At 38.1% G+C, this 23,162-nt stretch overlaps 1 long non-coding RNA gene across 1 annotated transcript; it reads left to right on the top strand.

Moving 5' to 3' along the window:
• The first annotated feature begins 1,107 nt into the window (after nt 1-1,107).
• Nucleotides 1,108-22,076, top strand: LOC121019139 (uncharacterized). The gene is made up of 3 exons (XR_005785470.1): nt 1,108-1,129; nt 2,772-2,778; nt 21,888-22,076. It is a non-coding gene; the product is annotated as an uncharacterized LOC121019139 (long non-coding RNA).
• The last annotated feature ends 1,086 nt before the right edge of the window (nt 22,077-23,162 follow it).

The following is a 23,162-nucleotide window of genomic DNA, read 5'->3' as shown; positions in this document are numbered from 1 at the left end:
ATGTCAGCTGCATTGGATTTCCAACACTCTTAAATCCTTCCCACTAAAAACTGTACACTCCAGAAATATTCCTGCATGCCATAATTCAATGTGTGAAAGTAGTCAAATTTAAGGAAATCTGAAATAGTACCTTGGCATCAAGAAATGTGGCTATTGGGGCGCCTGGGTGGCGCAGTCGGTTAAGCGTCCGACTTCAGCCAGGTCACGATCTCGCGGTCCGGGAGTTCGAGCCCCGCGTCGGGCTCTGGGCTGATGGCTCAGAGCCTGGAGCCTGTTTCCGATTCTGTGTCTCCCTCTCTCTCTGCCCCTCCCCCGTTCATGCTCTGTCTCTGTCTGTCCCAAAAATAAATAAAAATGTTGAAAAAAAAATTAAAAAAAAAAAAAAGAAATGTGGCTACTTTGCAATTTTGGAAGGTTTTTACAAATGCATTTGAATGAGACCTTGCATCAAGTTTGTCACATATACTATGCATTCACATTTAAAAACAAAAGAAATTACATTTGATAAGTTAAATACAGGAATATGCAGTGAAATTGTCCAGGCTTGTAGAAGAGGCTCAGTCAGAAGTCAGATATCCAGAACTCAGAAAATAGAAGACCAGCTGAGTCTGGAGTCATCAGACTATCAAGATTTTGAATCAGACAAACCTAGTATTGAAGACTGCATGTTATGTGATGCAGTTTGAGATTATTACTTTTAGTTTTGGCAAACATAAAAATTAGTTCACATGGTCTGTAAAGAGAGAAATAGGACAAATACTAATTTTAGGAACTAAGTCCTCAGGCAGTTCTAATGAGATGCAGCTTATATTATTGATTAGGTATAATAAGATTGTGAAAGAATATGGCTATGTCCTAAACCTTAATTTCAAAAAGTATATTCTTTAAAAATAATCTAGTGTCTTGTGAAAAACACATACCAGGGTCACTCAAGTTGGGGGATATTTGCTCTGGTAAATGATTAAAAATAATAGATTGTCTACTATTTTTTGTTCTCTCTCCCTTTCCTACCATTGCTGTCTGCTCTAGTCAGAGTCCTGATTTCAGAGCTCAGTAGGGAAAACAAGCCACAATTCCTATTGTCACAAAACTCCTAAATCCCTGTATTTGTGTGTGTGTGTGTGTGTGTGTGTGTGTGTGTGTGTGTGTGTGTTTATATTTGCCAACCTCCTGTCATTTTTTTCAATACTGGTGACCAGAGAGAATTCATTCTTTGTTGTTTCTTCTTCTTCTTCTTCTTCTTCTTCTTCTTCTTCTTCTTTCTTCTTTCTTCTTTCTTCTTTCTTCTTTCTTCTTCTTCTATCTTCTTCTTCTTTCTTCTTCTCTCTTCTTTTTTCTTTCCTCTTCCTCTCCTTCCTCTCCTTCTCCTCCCCCTTCTCCTCCCTCCTCCTCCTCCTTCTTCTTCTTCCCCAGCCAGTGAGGAAGATGTCCATCTCTCTATTTTTGCAAGCAACCCCCAGACTCTGAGCTATTCTTTTAGCAACCTTCACTCTCCTTGATTTGAGTATGCGAAAGCGTATCTTTCCCTATCTCTTCTCTTGGGAGAGACAAAAGACCAAAGAAGCATATAGTCCTATAAATTTCTTTCAAAGTAGTTTTCTTTTTTCACTTCATCTGGAGGTGTATCGGGTGATAGTCAAGCCACTAGTTACAGCTTTTCTTATATACCATGAGACTTGAATGTAGATTTATTTAGAATATACAGCATGCTGGTTTTAGCTCTGAAACATTAACTGAAAATTAGCTTTGAAAATTTATCTGAAACTCTAAGAGGAAAAAAAAATCACAAAGTCTGGTTGCTTTAGTTTAAAATCATCCATCCATGTCCTAATATTTCCATTTACTTTAGATTTTCTGCTTCTGCATGATTGAGAGTTACTCCAATTAAGGTGCTTTTCATCTTCAGAGTCTTTTACAAACAGTCATTAATTACAGCTACGCATGTAGTCAGGTAATGATTTGGGATCTCTCAGGGGCTTCCTGATTTATGTTTCAAAGGACATGATGATTAGCAATCCTTCCTTCTAGGAAGAAGGCATAGAAGGTGACTCTTGCCTAAGACTGTGTGCCAGTGACAAATTAGCTTGTGTCAAATACATAGATTTAAAGACTTTTTTTCCTCTCTTCTTTCTATGCTTTCATCCATCCTCCTGTCCTTCATTTCTTCCTTCCTTCCTTCTATTCTCTCTATTCTTAATTACACAGGATGCCAGAGAGTGGTTTGAGTTTCTCCTCTTCCAGGAGTAAAGTGAACATCTCTCAGATTTCATAGCATGAACGTGGAAGTACAGGCAATTTGTGTCTCTTCTTACTCACAGCCTACACTTGTGGGGCCAGAAAGGAAATGTAAGGACTTCAATAAAAGCAGCTGCTTTTAGGGCACTTGTACCCCAATGTTCATAGCAGCACTCTCAACAATAGCCAAATTATGGAAAGAGCCTAAATGTCCATCAACTGATGAATGGATAAAGAAATTGTGGTTTATATACACTATGGAATACTACGTGGCAATGAGAAAAAATGAAATATGGCCTTTTGTAGCAACGTGGATGGAACTGGAGAGTGTGATGCTAAGTGAAATAAGCCATACAGAGAAAGACAGATACCATATGGTTTCACTCTTATGTGGATCCTGAGAAACTTAACAGGAACCCATGGGGGAGGGGAAGGAAAAAAAAAAAAAAGAGGTTAGAGTGGGAGACAGCCAAAGCATAAGAGACTGTTAAAAACTGAGAACAAACTGAGGGTTGATGTGGGGTGGGAGGGAGGAGAGGGTGGGTGATGGGTATTGAGGAGGGCACCTTTTGGGATGAGCACTGGGTGTTGTATGGAAACCAATTTGACAATAAATTTCATATATTAAAAAAAAAAAGCAGCTGCTTTTACATCCAGATATTCCCTTAATCCTTATATGCCTATTTCAGTATGTTATTACTTTTGCACCATGAATAGTTGTAGGAACCATTGTGCTATCTCAGTTTATAACTAGCTAATCACAAAGTCTCATATGGAACCCTTTAAATTTGTCTAAAGCAAAATGCAGATAATTGATAATCCTAGTGGAGATTATTTCTTAAGAAAACTTATTTAATGTTTCTGGTGAATGTTTCAAAACTAGTATGGTCACCATGGAAAATTCAGGGCACACAACCAATTTAAAACAGCAGCCCCAGGGTGGTGCCAACATAGAGGGCAGTCAACCATCATGACATAAAACCAAATATTTATGTAAATCACTCTGTAAATGTTTTATGAGAACTGTAGAGTATTGCCATTTGAATTTTAAATTACCATATCAAAAGTAAAGTGATCAAGTGATACAGTTGTTTATTTATTGCTTAGATCTGGGCATCTTGAACCTACAAAAACCTTCCTCTTGGTGCCAATGAAACTAAAACAGATTTAGGAATACATTTGGCACCCCTTGTCTGACCATGACTCTCACCCCCAAGTCCTGCTTCTCTAGCCCCAGCCATCACAGCATTGCAAATCTACTAGTCTGATGTATGCACTTAGTAAGAATTAATTAAGAAATATTAAAGAACATTCAGGTTATTCAAGTAGGTATGAAATCACATTTCACCATCTTAAGATAGATACATGAAGGAATTTGACTATTCAAACTTGCAAATCCTAGCCCCCATCATTTATTTTACACACACACACACACACACACACACACACACACACACACACACAGAGTCAGTGGAAATTATTTGACATTTCTCAATCCTGAATTTTCTTCTTTATTAAAATGGGAATCACTATTTTATAGATTTGGAAATTAAATTGATAATGTAATTGACCTGTAACTACTGTAACTGACATGGTAGATATTATTTCAATAAAATTATAGCAGATAGGGAATTTTCTTTCTAATTCAAGTTATAAAATATAGCTCTTTCTCCAGAATTATGATTTTAAATTGGGGTTTATAAGGAGAGTATTTATACATGTATCTATTTATTTAATGTGTTTTCAATTCACAATTTGGATCAGGCCAAAACACTGAAATATGAATGGCCAATACACATATTGTTGCAGGATTTTTTTTTCCCTCAATAGCCTTGGTTTATTGTCTCACCATTTCAAAGGATGGAGAGGTGGACACACAATAAAATGAGTAGCAGGCAAAAGTTTATTAGAGTATAAGATCAGAAAGTAAGAATAGTATGAAAGTTCTCTTTACAGAGAGGAGGCGTTGGAAAGTGAACACCCTTGGCTATAGGCAAAGGCCTTTTTTATAAGGTTTTGGTCAGTCCCCCCATCCCTTCTCCCTTGTTTCTTCTCAGGTCCTACCCTTATTGGCTAAGGTGCTGGGATGTTCATGTCTGATTGGCTCTCTTCCATTGTGGGAGGGGTCAGACTATGGTCATACTGTCCCTCCTATAACATACATTTTATGGTTTATGTATTGAAGTTAAGTATTTTGATTGTCAAATTCCTGAGGAAAACCTGAAGGGGAGCAGATGGTATCTGTTATATTCTTAAGAGGAATCTTAAGCCCAAGGAATCTTAATGCTGAGACACTCCCAGCATTGTTTTAAAATACATGGTTTTCCCATCCAGGGACATCAGGTCCTAACCTTTCTCTCTCTGCCTGTTTTATCCTATCTTTCCTTATCATAATATGAGAAAAAGTTCAAACATATTTGTGGTTAAATAAATGTGGATTAACTACAAAGTGGATTTTATATTTATAAATATAGTATTTATTATTGGTTAATGTGTAGGAAATTGACAATCTCATTTTCTTCCTAGGCAGTGCAAGGTGGTAGTAGCTTCCAATAAGATAATTTGACTCTATTGAGTGCTTGAAAAATGCCCATTCCTTTTAATTCCCCATCTCTAGTAATTTATTCTTAGAAGAAAAATTGTGTCTGTACAAATATTTATATAAAACAATCAGAAATTATATGAACATCTAGTGATAGTGAATATTGACTGACTAATGGCTATATTCCAACAAAACATAGAATACAAAATGATGTCATGGAATAATTTTTTGAGGCCCTGGAAAATAGGCCTTATATATTCTTAAATGGAAGAATGGCAGTTACAAAAATGCATGTACAATATGCACCATCTTATTACATATCTATATGTATGTGTTGTTCTTCAAATACTTTATATAAGAAAATATATTCTATCTTTCATAAGAGGAAAACAATGTAGCTATTTAAAAATATCAAAATATTCATTTCCTATTTACTCCTGTATAATTCTGTTCATTAACAAACTTCCTGCCATTATAATATTCTAGTCATGTACTTGCTTCCACATATATCTTGTTTGATGTAAAAAAAAGAAAAAGTTACATGGTGGGGGGTGTTGCACCTGGGTGGCTCAGTCAGTTAAGCTTCTGACTTTGGCTAAGGTCATGATCTCGTGGTTTGTGAGTTTGAGCTCAGTGTTGGGTTCTGTGCTGACAGCTGAGAGCCTGGAGCCTGCTTCAGATTCTATGTCTCCCTCTCTCTCTCTTTCCCTGCCCTTCTCCTACTCACAATCTGTCTCTGTCTCTGTCTCTCCCTCTCTCAAAAATAAATAAACATTAAAAAAAATACATGGGGTGTCTGAATGGCTCAGTTGTTTAAGCATCCAACTCTTGATTTCAGCTCAGATCATGATCTCTGCACTGACAGTGTGGAGTCTGCTTGGGATTCTCTCTCTCGTTCTCTCTCCCTGCCCCTCCCCCTCCCTCACTTGCTGGCTCTCTCTCTCTCTCTCTCTCTCAAAATAAATAAATCAATGTAAAAAAATTAATGTTTGTTGCCATCTCCTATTTGTGTATATTTTATACCTGTTAAATATATGATACAAAGATGAAGTTGGATTAGCCAACAATACTTTCCTTTTCCTAGCTTCCCATCTCCAGACATTTAGGTGACTACATCATTTTTGGTGGTCTCACCAACAAAGTCAAAGCCAAAAAGAATTTCAATTTTATCAAAAATGATTAGTTTCAGAAATGTTGATTTGAAATGCTCATATTATTTAAGGGTGATGATGTCTCTCTGGCATACTTAGGTACATTAAGTTGACATCGTTTAAGTTTATCCCAGACCCTGTGATCTTGAAAAATTGAGAACATTATGAAATCTCCCCATCTTCTGTGTTTCATGAAATGGCTTACTGAAAAGAACCACCCTGCTCCCAAATGATTTAGGTGAGACTCCCAGATGTCCCCTTGTTTACCTATGAGAAGACCAGACACAGACCCTCTAAATTCCCATCCTTTGCCAGATAGATGACTAAACTTGCTTCTCCCTCCTTGGTCAGTACTAGATACTTAGTAGCCACACTTTCCTTAAGACCCTTTCCTTCCCCAGGCCCATGGTTTTTGGATCACCCTCAGCCTAGGTGAGCTTACAGCCTGTCTCTAACAGCCTCTCCTGAGAATAGGATGGCCTCAGGATATATCATTCTCTAATCTACTGCTTAATCATGCCACTCCCATTCATCTCACTTCACCATACCTGGTTCTTTCCAGCCTTGATTTCCTCTGCCAGTAAAAGAAAAACCCTTTGGCCTAACCCTTGAGAAACGTGTATATTGTGGTTATAGTGCTGTCTCTACCACAGCAATCTCTTTTGTCCACTCCTTGCAATAGTCCTTTCAAATGCAGTCTCTTCTTAGTAGGTCTGGATTTGTCTTTTATTGATCAAGGTAATTGGCATATAATTGGTATAAGAGGACAGAAGAAGGAGAAAATTTAACCAAAAATGTAATCCTGAATACAATCAATATTTACAGGGCAGAACAAGGATAAGGAGTAAAGGAGGTAGTTTGTAAAAGACCTATCTGAGGAGTACAGTGAAAACTGAAGACATTTGTATGCAAAATTAGAAGTGAGAGCCATAGCCCTTGTTGAATTATTCTCTTGACAGCTAGAAGGAAAAGAGGAGGTATCTAGGAGGAATTAGAAAGTATTTGATGCCTGATTTGTGTTGAGATTTCCTTGTGCTACAATAGTTAACTCTTACAAAGCACTCACTATATTGATGAATAGAGGGAAGTCATTGTAGTCAGACCTGGTTTTAAATTTAGATCTGTAACTTGGGTCACCTGGATGGCTCATTCAGTTAAGTGTCCGACTCTTGGTTTCAGCTCAGGTCATGATCTGACAGTTTGTGAGCTTGAGCCCCACATCAGGCTCTGCCCTGACAGCATGGAGCCTGCCTGGGATTCTCCCTCTCCCTCTCTCTCTGCCCCTCCCCTGCTCTTTCTGTCTCTTTCTCTTTCTCTCAAAATAAGTAAATAAACTTAAAAAAATAAATTTAGGTCTGTAACTTAGACACTGAGTAATCTAGTATGAAAATGGCAACGATGGTAATATTAATATATTGATATATACATATTATATGTAACGTTGATTATTATGTATTGAACAGTTCTATTTCAGGAGTAATACTAAAAACATACACTACCTCATTTAATTGCATAGACCATTATATGATGCAGCTTTTCATAATACCCACATTCATCTATGAGGAAACTATATCACAAAGAGTTAAAAAAAAATTGTCCAACCTTATAGGATAAATCTGAGATTTGAACCCAGGCACTTCTGCCCTGTCACCCATGCAACTAACTTCCATGTTAGATTGCCAGCCTTCATAAACTTCTTAAATTTGCTTTTTTTTTCTCTTTTAGAGACCAGCTAAATAATATGTACCTCAAAGGTTTTTTGCAAGGATTAAACGAGGTAATAAAATACAGTGATTAGCATAATGCTCAGCACAAAGTAAGGTCTCAATAAATGTTAGTTTTTAATCTTTTGTAAGTGAGAATAATAAAGGCCCAGAGTAGAAAAGAAACTCCCTCAAGGTCATACAGGTAGCAAGTAAAAGAATTAGAATTCAAAGCCATGTCTCTCTCTAACTCAAGACTGTTCTTTTCCACCACAGCTTGCTATCTCAAATGAGTGAGATAAATTGAATCTTGATTAATAAATGAAACAGTGCATTTGCTTTTATCATTCTGCTGCTTTTGGAAAGTATTTTCAGCTAGTTCTCTTCTGGGAAGGGCAGTGAGACCAACAGGACCTTATGTCTTAGTGATTGCTTCTCCATCTGGCATGATTGAGTAAGGATGCAAGACTTAGGAGGAAAATCAATTCATTCTCAGCTGTCGCCTTTCTTTCCTCCTTACCGGTGTTTTACAACATCTGCTTGCTGCTGTTTCTTTCACGCCCATGATTCTTAATCATTTTTTTCCAGTTTAAAATTACATTCTTCTCTAGGGGTGTCCTCCTCGCTCATTGCTATATAATGCAGTACATGATGTCCCACGACGTTTTGCTTCTGTCCCTGGTGAGTGGACAAAGGCAGAACAGATGTGGCACACTGTCAGACAGAGATATCAGCAGCTCTCCAAAGCTGCTGGAGAGCCTGAATTACTCTGGTATGAAAAGGTAACAACAATAGGAGCCATTTGGGCTTGGAACTAATTACAAGTCCATGTCCTGTGGAAGATTGAAGAACACAACAAATTGACCTACAAAGGGCCTTCTCAGGCTAAAAGGAGCCATCTCAGAGTAGACCTACAGACTGGACAAACAGAACAAAAAAGAAATATCCATTTATGTGGCCTGGTGACATAAAAGAAGCAAAATTAAGTGGAACTGCTAAAGACGGTTGGAATTTTCCCATTTTCTGAGTCCATTAGAACACAAACCCTATGACAGCTATTGAAAAAAAAAATGTATGAGTGTATGTGTGTGAGAGAGAGAAGAGAAAGAGAGCAAGAGAAAGCAGACTATTTCATCCACCTTAAATTTTAATGTCTATATTTTTCCCTAGACCACAAGTTACACAATGTAGAGTGTAACGTGCCTTGATTGTGGCTCTTTTTTCAGGCAGTTGCACAATGCCTATCATTGTCTCTGGAAACAGTCATAGGTGCTCAAAAAATGTTTACTGAATGAAGCAATAAATTGATGACTAAATGCATGAGGAAAAGGAAGGACTGGGATTAAAGAAGGTGCTCATCTTTATGAAAATCAGTGAACTATTAGGAAGAGAGATTATAAAGGATGGCTTTGGGTAAAAAAAAACAAAACTAATGGTTTGATCAATTCCCTACGTTTGAGACAGGCTTGTCTGTTCTAGAGAACTTTGGTGGTGGTGAAGCGGCTAAGGTGGAGAGGGAGCAGAGGAGGTATCCAGGTTTCACCAATTATTCACGTGAAGGAGGTAGCTGTGGGAGAAAGGAAGTATTCATTCCCAGCCTTTATACCTCTTGCTCTCACCCAGGCAGAAGGCGTAACAACCCTGATCCGTGTACATTTTTTCAGTTAAAGCTGTATTCATGTGGTGCTGCAGTTGTTTACTTATGTCTGTCTCTGCTATTAAACTTGAACATCTTAGAAGCTAGGAGACTGTAATATTTGTTTATCTTGGACTCTTAGAGGCCTGTCAGATGGCAGACATTCAGTCCATGGATGAAAACATTGAATAAGTGGAGAAATGTGAAGAAGCACAAAGTATAAATTCTTTTGTTTATTTTTGTCAAATGCATTTATTTCTCAAAATACTTATCTAACAGAGGATTCTGGGAAGATGGCACAGTAGAGGGAGCATCAGGAATCTGTCTTCCCACCTAGACAATGGTTATATTGGCAGAATCTATCTGATGTAACTATTTTGAAACTCTGGAGCATGTTCAAAGCTTTGGGACTTCTAGGGGGAGGCATGGTGGTAAGTTGTGGTTAATTTTGGCCAATTTCAGCTATTAGGTTGGTACAGTTGCTCATCCCCTAACCCTGGTCCTGTAGCAAGTGTCTGTGTACATGTTCTTGGAGCAACTTGCAGGGGCTAGGGTGGGCAATCAGGACACTCAAAGATCAGGGATCTGTGCTCTAATCGCTACTTGCAAGTTCTCATTAGAGACACAGAGTTGCAGACACAGAGTTGGGCAGTCATTTTTGCAATCTTCACTGCTAATTGTCATTATTTATAATAGCCTAAATGTAGAAGCAATCCAGTGTCTACCAATGAATGGATAAACAAAATCTGGCATAAGCACAGAATGGAGTATTATTCAGCCTTAAAGAGGTGGCAGTGCATTCTGAAATATATTTTAATATGGATGAAACAAGGGCATTTTTCTTTGTCAGTTTAGCAAAAGGAAGAATACTGTATGATTGCACTTATGTGAGGTCCCTAGAGTAGTCAAATTCATAGATACAGAAAGTAGAATGGTGCTTGGCAGGGGCTCGAGGGCAGGGAGGATGAGAAATAATTGTTCAGTGAGTATAGAGTTTCAGTTTTGCAAGATAACTTCTGGAGATAGATGATGATAATGGTTGTGTAACAATATGAATATACTTAATACCATGGAAGTACACATTTAAAAATCATTAAGATGAGGGGTGCCTGGGTGACTCAGTTGGTTGAGTGTCCAACTCTTGATTTTGGCTCAGGTCCCGATCCCAGAGTCATGGGATTAAGCCCTCTTTGGGCTCTGCACTTAGTATGGAACCTGCTTTTCTCTTTCCCCCTCTGCCCCTCTTCCCTGTATTCATTCCCTCTCTCTCTCTCCCTCTCTCCCTCTCTCTCTCTCTCTCTCTTTTTAAAGAATCAATTTTAAAAAATGGTTGGGGTGCCTGGTTGGCTCAGTCAGTTAAGCATCGGACTTCAGCTCAGATTCATGAGTTCAAGATTGGTGATTCATGACTTTGAGCCCCGCATTGGGCTCTGTGCTGACAGCTCAGAGCCTGTACCTGCTTCGGATTCTGGGTCTACCTCTTTCTCTCTATGCCCTTCCCCTACTCACTCTCTGTCTCTCTGTCTCTCTCTCAAAAATAAATAAACATTAAAGTTTTTTAAATAAAAATGTTTAAGATGGTAAATTTTATGTTTTTTTAACCACAATTTTAAAACTAAAAACTACTGGAAACAAAATAATTAAATGTACAAAGATACTTACAATTTCATTATAGCTATATTTTATTAGGCTTCTATGAGCTCCTTATTCTATATTGGAGTATTATATAAAATTATACTATTCCCTAGTATAATCCCATGTCTGTACGTATTCTATACTGTGTATACATATCATCTTTTTCCTCACATTAAGAGGAAATTAATACCGTTTCATTTTATAGATAAAAGAAACAGGAATAGGAAGAGTAAGCCACCAAATATTATAATACTCAAAAAGTATGACCAGGATGCAAACTAGTTCTGTTTCTAAAATTCATTTACAAATAAAAATGAGTCTCTGGGGTAAGCCAAGCTGTTCAGTGGCTACAAATTTAATCATTATATCCCCTCACTTTCCTAATTATGTGACCACTTATACAAAACAGACAAAAAGATAAAAAACAAAACAAAACAAAACAAAACAAAAAAACAACTCACTCCTAGCAAAAGTGAGAGATAACAGGTAATATTAGTCAAAATAGTGAAAAAAAAATAGCACCGTCAGCTACTCAAGAAAAGGCAACAAAACATTTGGGAAAACTGTTACCATTCTCTATGAAAAAAAATGTATAAAACTTGCTTAGAGGGACTGACAGTTAATTACTGATCAAACAGCTATACTGACCCATCTAGTCTGGTACTTTGAGCAGTGTCATTTTCTGAACATAAATTTCAATGATACCTCTATATTGAACATGTTACCTGGGAATAAAATTTTCACCTTGTTTGAATTCAAATGTCATTGTGTTTACATATTCTCTGTTCTTAGCTATATTATTGGCAGGTTAGAGCATGAGCTGACGTATATTTTTTTGGTCTTACTGCCATGCTAGATCAAGGTCCTATGACCCTAGACGTTTTAAAACCATACTTAGAATAAGTATTGGTGCTTGGAAACTAGTCTATTTGGACAAAGAATATTTCCTTGAAAAAATAAGTGATCAAGGCAAACTAAATATCCTTTTCCCTTAAAAAAATATCTATAAGGTCAAGGTATGGCAATCCTTTTTTGCCTCTAGTCAATTTATCAAATTTATAGGCTAAAGACAGTCAATGGAACTTTTCCAATATTTTTGGAATTTTAAGAAAAAGTGCTTTTTTTTAAAGTTTATTTACTTATTTATTTGAGAGAGAGAGAGAGAGAGAGAGAGAGAGAGAGAGAATCCCAAGCAGGCTCTGTGCTGTCAGCATGGAGCCTGACACAGGGCTTGATCCCATGATATGTGAGATCATGACCTGAGCTGACATCAAAATTCAGATACTTAACTGACTTAGCCACCAAGACACCCCTAGTTTTGTAATTTTAGGAGCTTAACAGGTGATATGTTTAGCCTTCACCTGGATTCTTCACTGAGAGATTTGGTTACTGGGCCACCTCCACCTCCTTTTCTCCCATCTCACCCACTCAACATCACACTGACACAAAGAAAAGAGAGAATGAAAAAGTATGTCCAAAGATTCCGCAACAAATGAGCAGTAAATGGAAGGGGAAACCGAGGTTAAGGGCAGAAATGTCAGAGATTGTTTATGTGCCAATCAGAATGGTTCAGTATAGGAAAAGAAAAAAAAAACAAAACAGTGATGCAGGAAGGGTGTATGTGTGTGTGCCAATTCACATCTACTAATACTATTCAAGTATTAATCTCATTCAGGACCACCCTCATTGATGCACCAAGAATAATGTTTGACTACATGTCTGGGAACCTGTAGCCCAATTTTACACATAAAATTAAGTATCATCAGGGATGAATGAAGGAGAGTATCTGACAAGATACAACTGGAATGAAATACACAGTACCAGTGGACAGGATGCTTTCTCTTGACATGTTTTTCACTTTCATAATTTTATCTTTAGTTGTTATTTGAGTCCTTAATTTGTGATATTTTTAAATTCTACACATTCTCTGTGATTCTTTTCTATAGTTCTTCCATTTTCTGGTAAATTTTACCTTTTTTTCTGGTGAAATTCTCCATCTTGTCTTTTATTTCCTAGAACATAATCATCATTTGTGTTTCCGTGTGTGCATTTGTAATTCTGTTATCTGGATCTACTCACAGTAGATCCAGATAACAGAGCTATAGTAGGCTCTGAACTCCAGTTTATATACCATCAGCCCCACACACCTGCTGAAGTGTCTGCTCAACTTGTCAGCCACCACATTCAGTGCTCACAGTTGTCTGCAGGAGAAAGGCAGAAGTTGGGATTACCTACATAAGTTTCCCTCTCCCTGGTCTTGACACAGAGTTCATAGTCTCTCTCCAATGCTTTTAAACATATGTTTTAATTTTTTTGTAACTTTTCTATTTGTTCTCACTGGGGGTTTTGAGCATACCAACCCTAGTCTACTTCTGCCAGAAATGGAATCTCTACCATATCATTTCAAGAACTAATCTGTCCGCATTATAGTTAGTCCTAGCCAAATGTGATTTTGAATCTCCACTTCAAAACAAAAGCAAAATAGAATATAAAAAAGGAAGAATAAATTTGCAAAAGAAGCATTTTTTTTACTATCCTAATGTTAAGTCCTTATCTAATTAGAGAATTCTCACTTCACATGGTCTTACAAATTTAGCTCTTTTCTCCTAGAAGCTAAAACATGACTTTTGACAAAGCCATCACATTTCTTAAAACATATTAAAACTGATAATATGGAGTGAGTTTTAAACAAAACTACCATAAAATGGTAAAGTAGATTCTAAGTTGTCATACCAAATGAAAATCTATAGATATTACTTGTTAGGTAGCCAAGATATAAAGGGAAATTATGGAAACCAGGCATCTAATTAATGTTATCAATAAATTCGGTGTACCATATCTATACTGTTATGGACTGACAATTTTTCTTTGATTTACATAACAATTTTAAGAAGGGCGCCTGGGTGGCTCAGTTAGTTGACTGTCCAATTCTTGATTTCAGTTCAGATCATGATCTCAGGGTCATGAGATCAAGCCTAGCCCAGTATTGGGCTCCAAGCAGGGCATGGACCTACTTAAGATTTTCTCTTCCTCTCCCTCTCCCCCTCCCCTGCTCTCTCAAAAATAAATAAATAACAATTTCAAGAAAAGAAAAGTGATATTTTATTCAGTCCTTTGCTAATCTGTATGTGATAATTAAATATTCAGAAAGTAAATGGAGGGGCACCTGGGTGGCTCAGTAAGTTGAACGTCCGACTTCAGCTCAGGTCACGATCTCACGGTTTGTGAGTTCGAGCCCCGCGTTGGGCTCTGTGCTGACAGCTCAGGGCCTGGTGCCTGCTTCGGATTCTGTGTCACCCCCTCTCTCTGCTCCTCCCCTGCTCAAACTCTGTCTCTCTCTCAAAAATAAATAAAGATTTAAAAAAATTAAAAAGAAAAGGAAGTAAATGAATATGTTCACAGGCACACACACATATACATACTCACAAGAAATGTTTGTAAAATAAAAGGTGTTATGAATCCCCATTTTTTTAATGGACCACATTGTTAGCCTAATTGTACTGACCACTTTTTAACTGCTAAATTTGCAACCTGAGACGTGAGGATACCCTGCTAAGGCAGCTCTTGTGGCCATGCACCAGCAACAATCAATGATTAATTGCAGATATCATTAGGATTCACAACCGATTCAGAATTTTTTATATATGCAAATATTTTCAGAGACTGTGCATTAAATGTTCTTGTATCTATCACATAATCATGCTGTGGCACATTTTACTTTCCAAAGAAGTTTGCGGAAAACGTTTTCCCTCCCCTGTCACATCTGTAATGTGACCTTGAAAACCCCCATCATTGAGAAGTGAAGTTTTTAACTTTGCTTCCTAAAATCTAATGTTTTGACCATTAGAATAAGGGAGAAGTGATTCTGCAGTTTTTGTACAGGTAGCCCTTTACTGGCTTGGAAGCTTCCATTTCCTGCCTTTTGAAAACCATCAGCACTGCTGTGAGAAACTCCCAAGCCACATGCAGAGGCCATGTGGGTGCCCTGTTGTTGGCTGCTCCTGAGTCGCAATCCGTGACCAGTAGCATCAGCTGTGAGCCATCCATGTTGTATGTGCTGCACAGCACACCTTCCATTCCAATCTGATAATGATCTCAGCTGAACCCAACCACCAATAGAACAATAAATGGAAATAGTACATTAAAAAAAGTGTTTCCAGATATTACATTCTGGATATATTTTGTTCTGCAGTGATAGATCGCTTAAACACACAGGCTAAGTAGAGATAATTAATGTCCTTGAAGAAACATTCTGTTGTGATGTAAGTGTTCACATCTGAAATAGTTCCTCTGCCTTCTTATATCCCCACTCTAAGAATGTTAGAGCTGAAAAAAAAGTCATTGTATTCTACCTTTTTTACAGATGAGGAAGCTGAGGATTTTCCAGAAAAAAAAAAATGACTTAAATGACTTGCCTAGAATCTTGAGCAAAGGGATTATGTAAGGTTTGGTATCAGTCTAGATCTTCTGCCTCCAGCCCTTGTCCCAGCATGTGGATGTGATTTCCTCTCCCACCACATGCACAGTGAACTAGCCCCAGACCTTATTGCTACCATCAGATTGTTTTAATCTCTTTCTTCTGCTTCTTTCTCTTTCTTCCTTTCCTTTACCTTTCCTTTTTTGCTCTCTTTCTGTCTTTCTCAGTCTGTTTGTATTTTGTTTCTGTTTTATTATAACTAACAATATAATAATTATTATATTGTTTCCTCCTCCCCTTGAGTGTAGGCTGGACTTTTACTGACTCATTTCAAATGAATAGAATAAGATATAACTGACATCCGAGACAAGAATATAATGAGGTACTGTGATATCTGTCTTGATTACTCTCTTTCAGATCACTCGTACACAGAAAACCAGCTTCTATGCCTTGAGAGCACTAAGGCAGGCCTGAGAAGAGATACATAGAACAAGGGATAGAGAATATGTCCCTCCACACCTAGCCAGCAGACAGGTGAGTAAACCCTCTGTGAAGTGGATTTGTAATCCCCAGTCAAGCCCAGCAATTTTTCTGAAACCTTATGACAGACCCCAAGCCAGGAATTCTCATCTAAACCCTGATCCCAAGAAACTGTAATTCAATAACTGTTTATTCTCTTATGGCACTATATTTTAGGATAAGCTGTGATGTAGCAATAGGTAGCTAATTAAGATTTCACATGTTTTGATGGTTAAGAAAAACAACAAAATAAGAGGTTGAGAAGAACATTTATCGTTTTGCATGTATACTTGTTTACTAGTTGTTCAGCAAGCAAAGTGAATTCTAAGGAAACTAAATGTGACCTTTTACATGCTTTTCCATATGGCTGATTCATCTGGACCAAAACTTCTATCCAACCGTTATATTATAGCTATTTACATAGTTCTCCATAAATATTTTTTATGTTTCTACTTACACATGCAGTATCTGAACTATATTTCTGTCAATTTTTACCATTGGAATCCCTAAATCAAAGATAACATAGCTGGTAAGTACGTTTTGAATCCCTGTTCTTCAGTAGATTACATGTAGAAATAATTATAATTTTATACGCACTGTATCATAGCGCCATTGCCTGACATTCTGATTTTTTTACTACTATTTTATCTTTTCAACTATTCCTATTGTATTATGTCATAGTGTTGGATCCTGAGTTAGATATTAAAGAAAGTAGTTCTTTTTTCTTTTTATTTTTTTTTTAACGTTTATTTATTTTTGAGACAGAGGGAGACACAGCATGAACGGGGGAGGGGCAGAGAGAGAGGGAAACACAGAATCTGAAACAGGCTCCAGGCTCTGAGCTGTCAGCACAGAGCCCGATGCGGGGCTCGAACTCGCGGACCGCGAGATCATGACCTGAGCCGAAGTCGGACGCTTAACCGACTGAGCCACCCAGGCGCCCCAAGAAAGTAGTTCTTAAAGAAATTTTTCTGATCATCTTGGGGAGTGTGGGAGTGGAGAGGGCAATTCTGAAAGTGAGGCAACATGATAATGAGTAGGTGGGAGTTCTCTTAAGAGTGTTATTCATAGGTAACTGTTCATAATAGATCAAGTGAGAGTGCAAGAGAAAGAGGGACACAGAATGGAGAAGTAACACAGAAACTCACTTATGAAATGCTTGCTAAGTGCCAACCACTTTGAAAGACTACATTATCTCAAGTTTTCCTCATAAGAATCCAAGAAAGATAAAATTATCCCAACTTTACTGATGAGGAAGGAGAAAATTAGAAAGTACAGGCAATACTTACTAGTTCTTATAACTAATTACTGAATCCAAAACCACAATTTACTCTCAGTAAACCACAATTTTCCTCATTTGATGTAGCCTGATAAGGAGTCCAGAAACCAGCCCACAGGAAGACTAGTCGAAGGTAGTAGAAATATTTACACAGAAAAGAGAAGGTTTGGCATAGGCAAAAAAAACTTCACTGAATGCTATTCATATGCAACATACAATAGACACAGTTAATTCTCACAACAAGTATTTTTCTACGCTACCTAAATTATAATTTGATAAGGAGATTGAAAAATTAATTTTTTAAGTTTATTTATTTTGAGGGAGAGTGTGAACAGAAGAGAGGTAGAGAGAGTGAGATAGAATCCCAATCAGGCTCTACACTGTCAGTGTAGAACCTGAGGTGGTCCTCAGTCCCACGAATCATGGAATCATGACCTGAGCTGAGATTAAGAGCTGGACCGACTCAGCAGCCACCCAAGTGTCCAGAGAGAGAGAATCTTAGGCAGACTCCATGCTCAGCTGCTCAGCGCAGAGCCCAAGGTGGGGTTTAATCTCAGGAACTGAGATCATGACCTGAGCTGAAATCAAGAGTTGAATGCTTAAACGAGCCACCCAAGCAGCCCTGAAAAAATGAATTTCTTACAAAGAAGAGATTAGACTAGGAATTTGTGGTGGCTCATGCCAACCATGAAAGTTTCCATTCTTAAGCTTTGCCAACCTAGTGACTATGGATAGGTCCTGGCTTCTCAGTTTATCCAGAACTTAGATTCATGCAAAGTAATCTTCTTCCCAAGAAGAAACAGAGAAATGGTAATTGATGGAATTTGAAGTAGGGGTAGTAAGCAAACAGCTAAGAGAGAATTCTTGAGACTTTTTTTGGGGGGCCAAAAGGTGGTTTTATTAAAGCACTGGGACAGGACCTGTGGACAGAAAGAGCTGCACTGGGATTGTGAAGAGCAACTGATTATATATTTTGAAGTTTGTGGTGGGAGGGGGGACAGAGATAAAGTTAGTTTCTAAGGAATTTCTGGGTCTGAAAGCAGGGTCTTAAAGGACCCTGATGATTTAGCTATTATTAAGATGAGGTTGCTTTTAGTTTTTAATGACATGTAAACATTAAGGCATTAAGGCAGCCATCAACTCCTTGAGGAATGTTATATGCTTCAGGTCTCCTGGTATCTATCAGTGAATTGCATGCACGCTGTAGAGGGATTTAATTTAAACTTTTTTTTTTTTTTTGCCTTTGGTTCTCTCATCAGTAATTATATTTCCTGTGCATTCCTCACTGTACAAGTCTGTCCAGATTTTATTGTTTCTCCCACCTGAATTGTCTGTACTTCCTTTTCCTTCAGAATATCAGTAGTTAACTTTGGCTCTTTAATTATTCCATGTCTGTATCTCTTCTTCCAATTTCTTTAAGTTATGTATCACATCAGAGAGATAAACCTCATATTCATTCATTCCTTCACTCAGTAATTTTTTTAAGTCATCCTCTTCACAACACTTTTATGTAAGGCTTTATAAATTGATACATGGATGAGAAAGATTCTTTGACCTGAAGGAACTCTCTGCCTAGAAAAAGAGACAGGAAAGTTAACAAAAAATTGCAATGCGGCATGGTAAATTCTGTGATTGGTGAAAGTATAAGTGAAAAAAAAAGAGCAGAGACACATAATTGAAACTAGTATCATCAGGAAAGGCTTCAGGAGGAATTGGGACCTGAGCTGAATCGTAATAGGCTCATGGAAAGGCAAAGAGGCAGAGAGTAGACCTTTCTTAAGAAGGCATTTGAGGGGCGCCTGGGTGGCGCAGTCGGTTAAGCGTCCGACTTCAGCCAGGTCACGAACTCGCGGTCCGTGAGTTCGAGCCCCGCGTCAGGCTCTGGGCTGATGGCTCAGAGCCTGGAGCCTGTTTCCGATTCTGTGTCTCCCTCTCTCTCTGCCCCTTCCCCGTTCATGCTCTGTCTCTCTCTGTCCCAAAAATAAATAAACGTTGAAAAAAAAAATTAAAAAAAAAAAAAAGAAGAAGGCATTTGGATGGTGAAAGGAGAACGCATGGGGCAGTGACTTAAGATCTCTTCTGCTCTTTTTCTGCTGTATAAATGATGTTTCTGAGGTGAGGAAGATGGGAATAGGTCTTACGTCAGTGATATTGCCCCCTACCCTCCCTGGAAATCTGTCCATATTCAGAGATATTACATGACTTTGGCAAGGGTACTATTGGCATTTAGTGAGTAGAGGCCAAGGATGCTGCAAAACACCCTACAAAACACAGGAACAGGCCCTCACAATAAAGAACTATTCAGCCCCAAGATATTTTTAGCACCAAGAGGCAGAAATTCTGCCTTAGGTGATGAAAAGAGTTTTAAACCAACCTCTACTTGAAATAAAAGTTACCATTGTGGGCTTTCAGGTGAGAGAGCAACTGGGAAGATCCTCCTCTCTTCTATCTTCCCCCAGGCCATTCAGAGCTCTGCTGTGGGAACAATAGGCATGGCACAGGGCACAGCCAAGCTTGCCACGTTTATAAAGTGCCTTGGGTTTGCTCTGACCTTTCTGCATGGGAGACAACCTTGCATTCCTAATTCTCTTGGATTCCTTTTTTAATCTAAGGAAATGTGTTTCTTGATTAAGTGCAAGATCAAGTGTATCTTCTTCCTAAATTAATGGTTCTCTTGACCAGAGTGCTCACTCATTTGTTAATGCTCCAGAAGGAAATGTGCATTCCTCAGACTCCATAAATCATATAAACAGGATTTTATATTCACCATTTAAATGGAGATAAATCATAACTTATCTGCAGTATTTTTGGTTTGTACTGCAAATATATGTATCTGTGGATGTACCCAGGACTTTGGTAACTATCATTTCCTTAGGGTCTCATTTCTTCATGATTTCTCCTTTATCCTAATTAGGATTATCGATTGTTCATACAAATATCATAATTTTAAATATCGACATCTTTTTAAAAATATATCCAAATATATCAACCAAACAAGGCCTAACACAGGCTTGTATTTTGTGAGTCCTTCCGATGTGATTACAGGTCACAGTAGCCTTTCACATTTAATCTACCTGGAAATTAAAATCAATTACCGTTTTATTTTTTTGGTCATCTTAGCACAAAATTACATTTTCCAGACAATTAGTGTATGTTTATACATGTGGATAAGCACATAAATACATGTGTGTACATACTATTGTATCTCATTTTGTACTTACGTGTTTTTTTATTGTAAGATTTGAGTCCCTAATTGAGGAAAATTAAATAAAAATAAAAGATAAAGTTAAAAATGTCAGCCATGCATTATGAAATTAAAGAATGTACTTTGTCTCCAGAAGTAACTTTAGATGTAACCAACATGTCTTTATTGCCATTAGTATAAATTGAAGCCTTTCTCATGACTATCTAATAAAGGGTTGCAAATATGCTTTAACTCTTTTGCCAACTTGGGCCATGTTCTAGGGTTCTATTTATACTCAGCAGGAAGTGGTATGGAAATAGATTAGTGAGGTTATGATATTATGATTTATAAGAAGAATTATATATTTGATCTTTGTCCCAATTCTGGCACAGAACTACTAAACCTGTTGGGATTTCCTAAACTGATGATATCCATAAGGTGTCTTTTGTTAGGTTAATGAGGTGACTTTGGAATGCACCTAAGTATGGAGGCTGGTTGCCAGGAGTGATGATTAGGAGGTTGGACCTTTAAGTTCCACCTTGACCTCCCAGAAGGTCAAGTTGAGTTGAGTTCAGTCACCAATGGTCAATGATTCAATCAACTATACCTAATGCAATGAAGCCTTCATAAAAACCCAAAAGGACTAGGGTTGTTAAGCTTCTGGGTTGGTGAACACATGGAGATATAGGGAGAGTGGTGTGCCTAGGGAGGATAAGGAAGCTCTGACCCCTTTTCCCATACCTTGTACTATGTATTTCTTCCATCTGGCTGTTTCTGTTATAACCTTTCAAAATAAATTAGTAATCTGGTAAATGAAATACTTATTTCAGCACTGTGAGTGGCTCTAGAAAATTATCAAAGGAAGGGTCATTGGAGCCTCCAGTCTATAACCAATTAGTCAGAAGCCCAGGTGACAACTTGCTCTTTCTTTTGGCATCTGAAGTAGAGGGCAGTCTTACGGAACTGACCTTACCCTGTAAAATCTGATGCTGTCTTTGAGTAGAAAGTGACAGAATTGAGTTGAATTATATGACACCCAGCTAGTGTCAGAGAATTGCTTGGTGGTGTGGGAAGAACTTCTCCACACTTCGTAATTGGAACCATAATTATTAGAGGTCAACCTTGGGCTCCAAAGTGATGATTACAACACAAGTGCCCTGGATTTCTCAAAGCTTGATGTGAGCAGTAAGCCCACTGACCCAGTCAAAGGAGGGACGTGGAAACCCAGAGCACAGTGAAGCGAGGCTTTAATCAATGTTCTTGCAAGAGTGGGGGTCTGATGGACAGGCACAATAGGGGCAGTTACAACAGGCAGTTTATCTCCTAGCATCCAGATCCCTCCCCTGATTCCTCATTGGCTGAATACTATAGAGGTTACAGCCTTACCAGGAAGTTGCCTATTCCCATTTAAGGCAAAAAATAGTCTGCTTGGAACAAGTGTACATTCCTTGAGGTGACATAGAGACTTCAGTTCTTTGGCACATGCTAATTGCAAAGCCCGTGAAAAATCAGCTGGTAAAACAGAGAGGGGCAGAAGAACCAGGAAGCGAAGCATCTAAGGGTTTGGGATTCCATCCTGTGTGGAGGTTTCGTACATATTTCCAAGAGGTTGTAAACCTGTTGTTAACTAGACAGCACAGCTTTTGTTTGGTATTTCTGAAAATGAATCATCTCACTTCTCACACTTGGCTAGACCATCAGGGTAGCTGGCTGAGTGTTTGAGAACAGATCAAAGTATTAATGAAGTATATGTTAGAGTTGTGGAAAGGAAGTAATTAAAATAGGGGGAAAGGAGCAATATATATATATATATATGCACACACACATATATACACATATATGTATGCATATATATACATATATATGCATACCTGTATATGATTTATATATAAATATATATTAAATATATTTAATATTCACAAAATCCCTTTGAAATCATCATCATTGATAACATTTCAAAGATGAGAGCAAATAAACTTAGAAGATCAGATGTTTACTCAGCTTGTAAGGGCAGGGCTTGAATTCAAACCCAGATTTTTTTTTTTCCCTTGTTTTATTTATTTATTTATTTTTTTTATTTATATATGAAATTTATTGTCAAATTGGTTTCCATACAACACCCAGTGCTCATCCCAAAAGGTGCCCTCCTCAATACCCATCACCCACCCTCTCCTCCCTCCCACCCCCCATCAACCCTCAGTTTGCTCTCAGTTCTCAACAGTCTCTTATGCTTTGGCTCTCTCCCACTCTAACCTCTTTTTTTTTTTTCATTCCCCTCCCCCATGGGTTCCTGTTAAGTTTCTCAGGATCCACATAAGAGTGAAACCATATGGTATCTGTCTTTCTCTGTATGGCTTATTTCACTTAGCATCACACTCTCCAGTTCCATCCACGTTGCTACAAAAGGCCATATTTCATTTTTTCTCATTGCCACGTAGTATTCCATAGTGTATATAAACCACAATTTCTTTATCCATTCATCAGTTGATGGACATTTAGGCTCTTTCCATAATTTGGCTATTGTTGAGAGTGCTGCTATGAACATTGGGGTACAAGTGCCCCTATGCATCAGTACTCCTGTGTCCCTTGGATAAATTCCTAGCAGTGCTATTGCTGGGTCATAGGGTAGGTCTATTTTTAATTTTCTGAGGAACCTCCACACTGCTTTCCAGAGTGGCTGCACCAATTTGCACTCCCACCAACAGTGCAAGAGGGTTCCCGTTTCTCCACATCTTCTCCAGCATCTAGAGTCTCCTGATTTGTTCATTTTGGCCACTCTGACTGGCGTGAGGTGATATCTGAGTGTGGTTTTGATTTGTATTTCCCTGATAAGGAGCGACGCTGAACATCTTTTCATGTGC

Source organism: Herpailurus yagouaroundi, unplaced genomic scaffold (assembly GCF_014898765.1).
Source record: "Herpailurus yagouaroundi ecotype Mexico unplaced genomic scaffold, PumYag 221, whole genome shotgun sequence".
NCBI lineage: Eukaryota > Metazoa > Chordata > Mammalia > Carnivora > Felidae > Herpailurus > Herpailurus yagouaroundi.
Note: the sequence above shows the minus strand (reverse complement) of the source record. Positions and strands in the feature narration are given on the sequence as shown.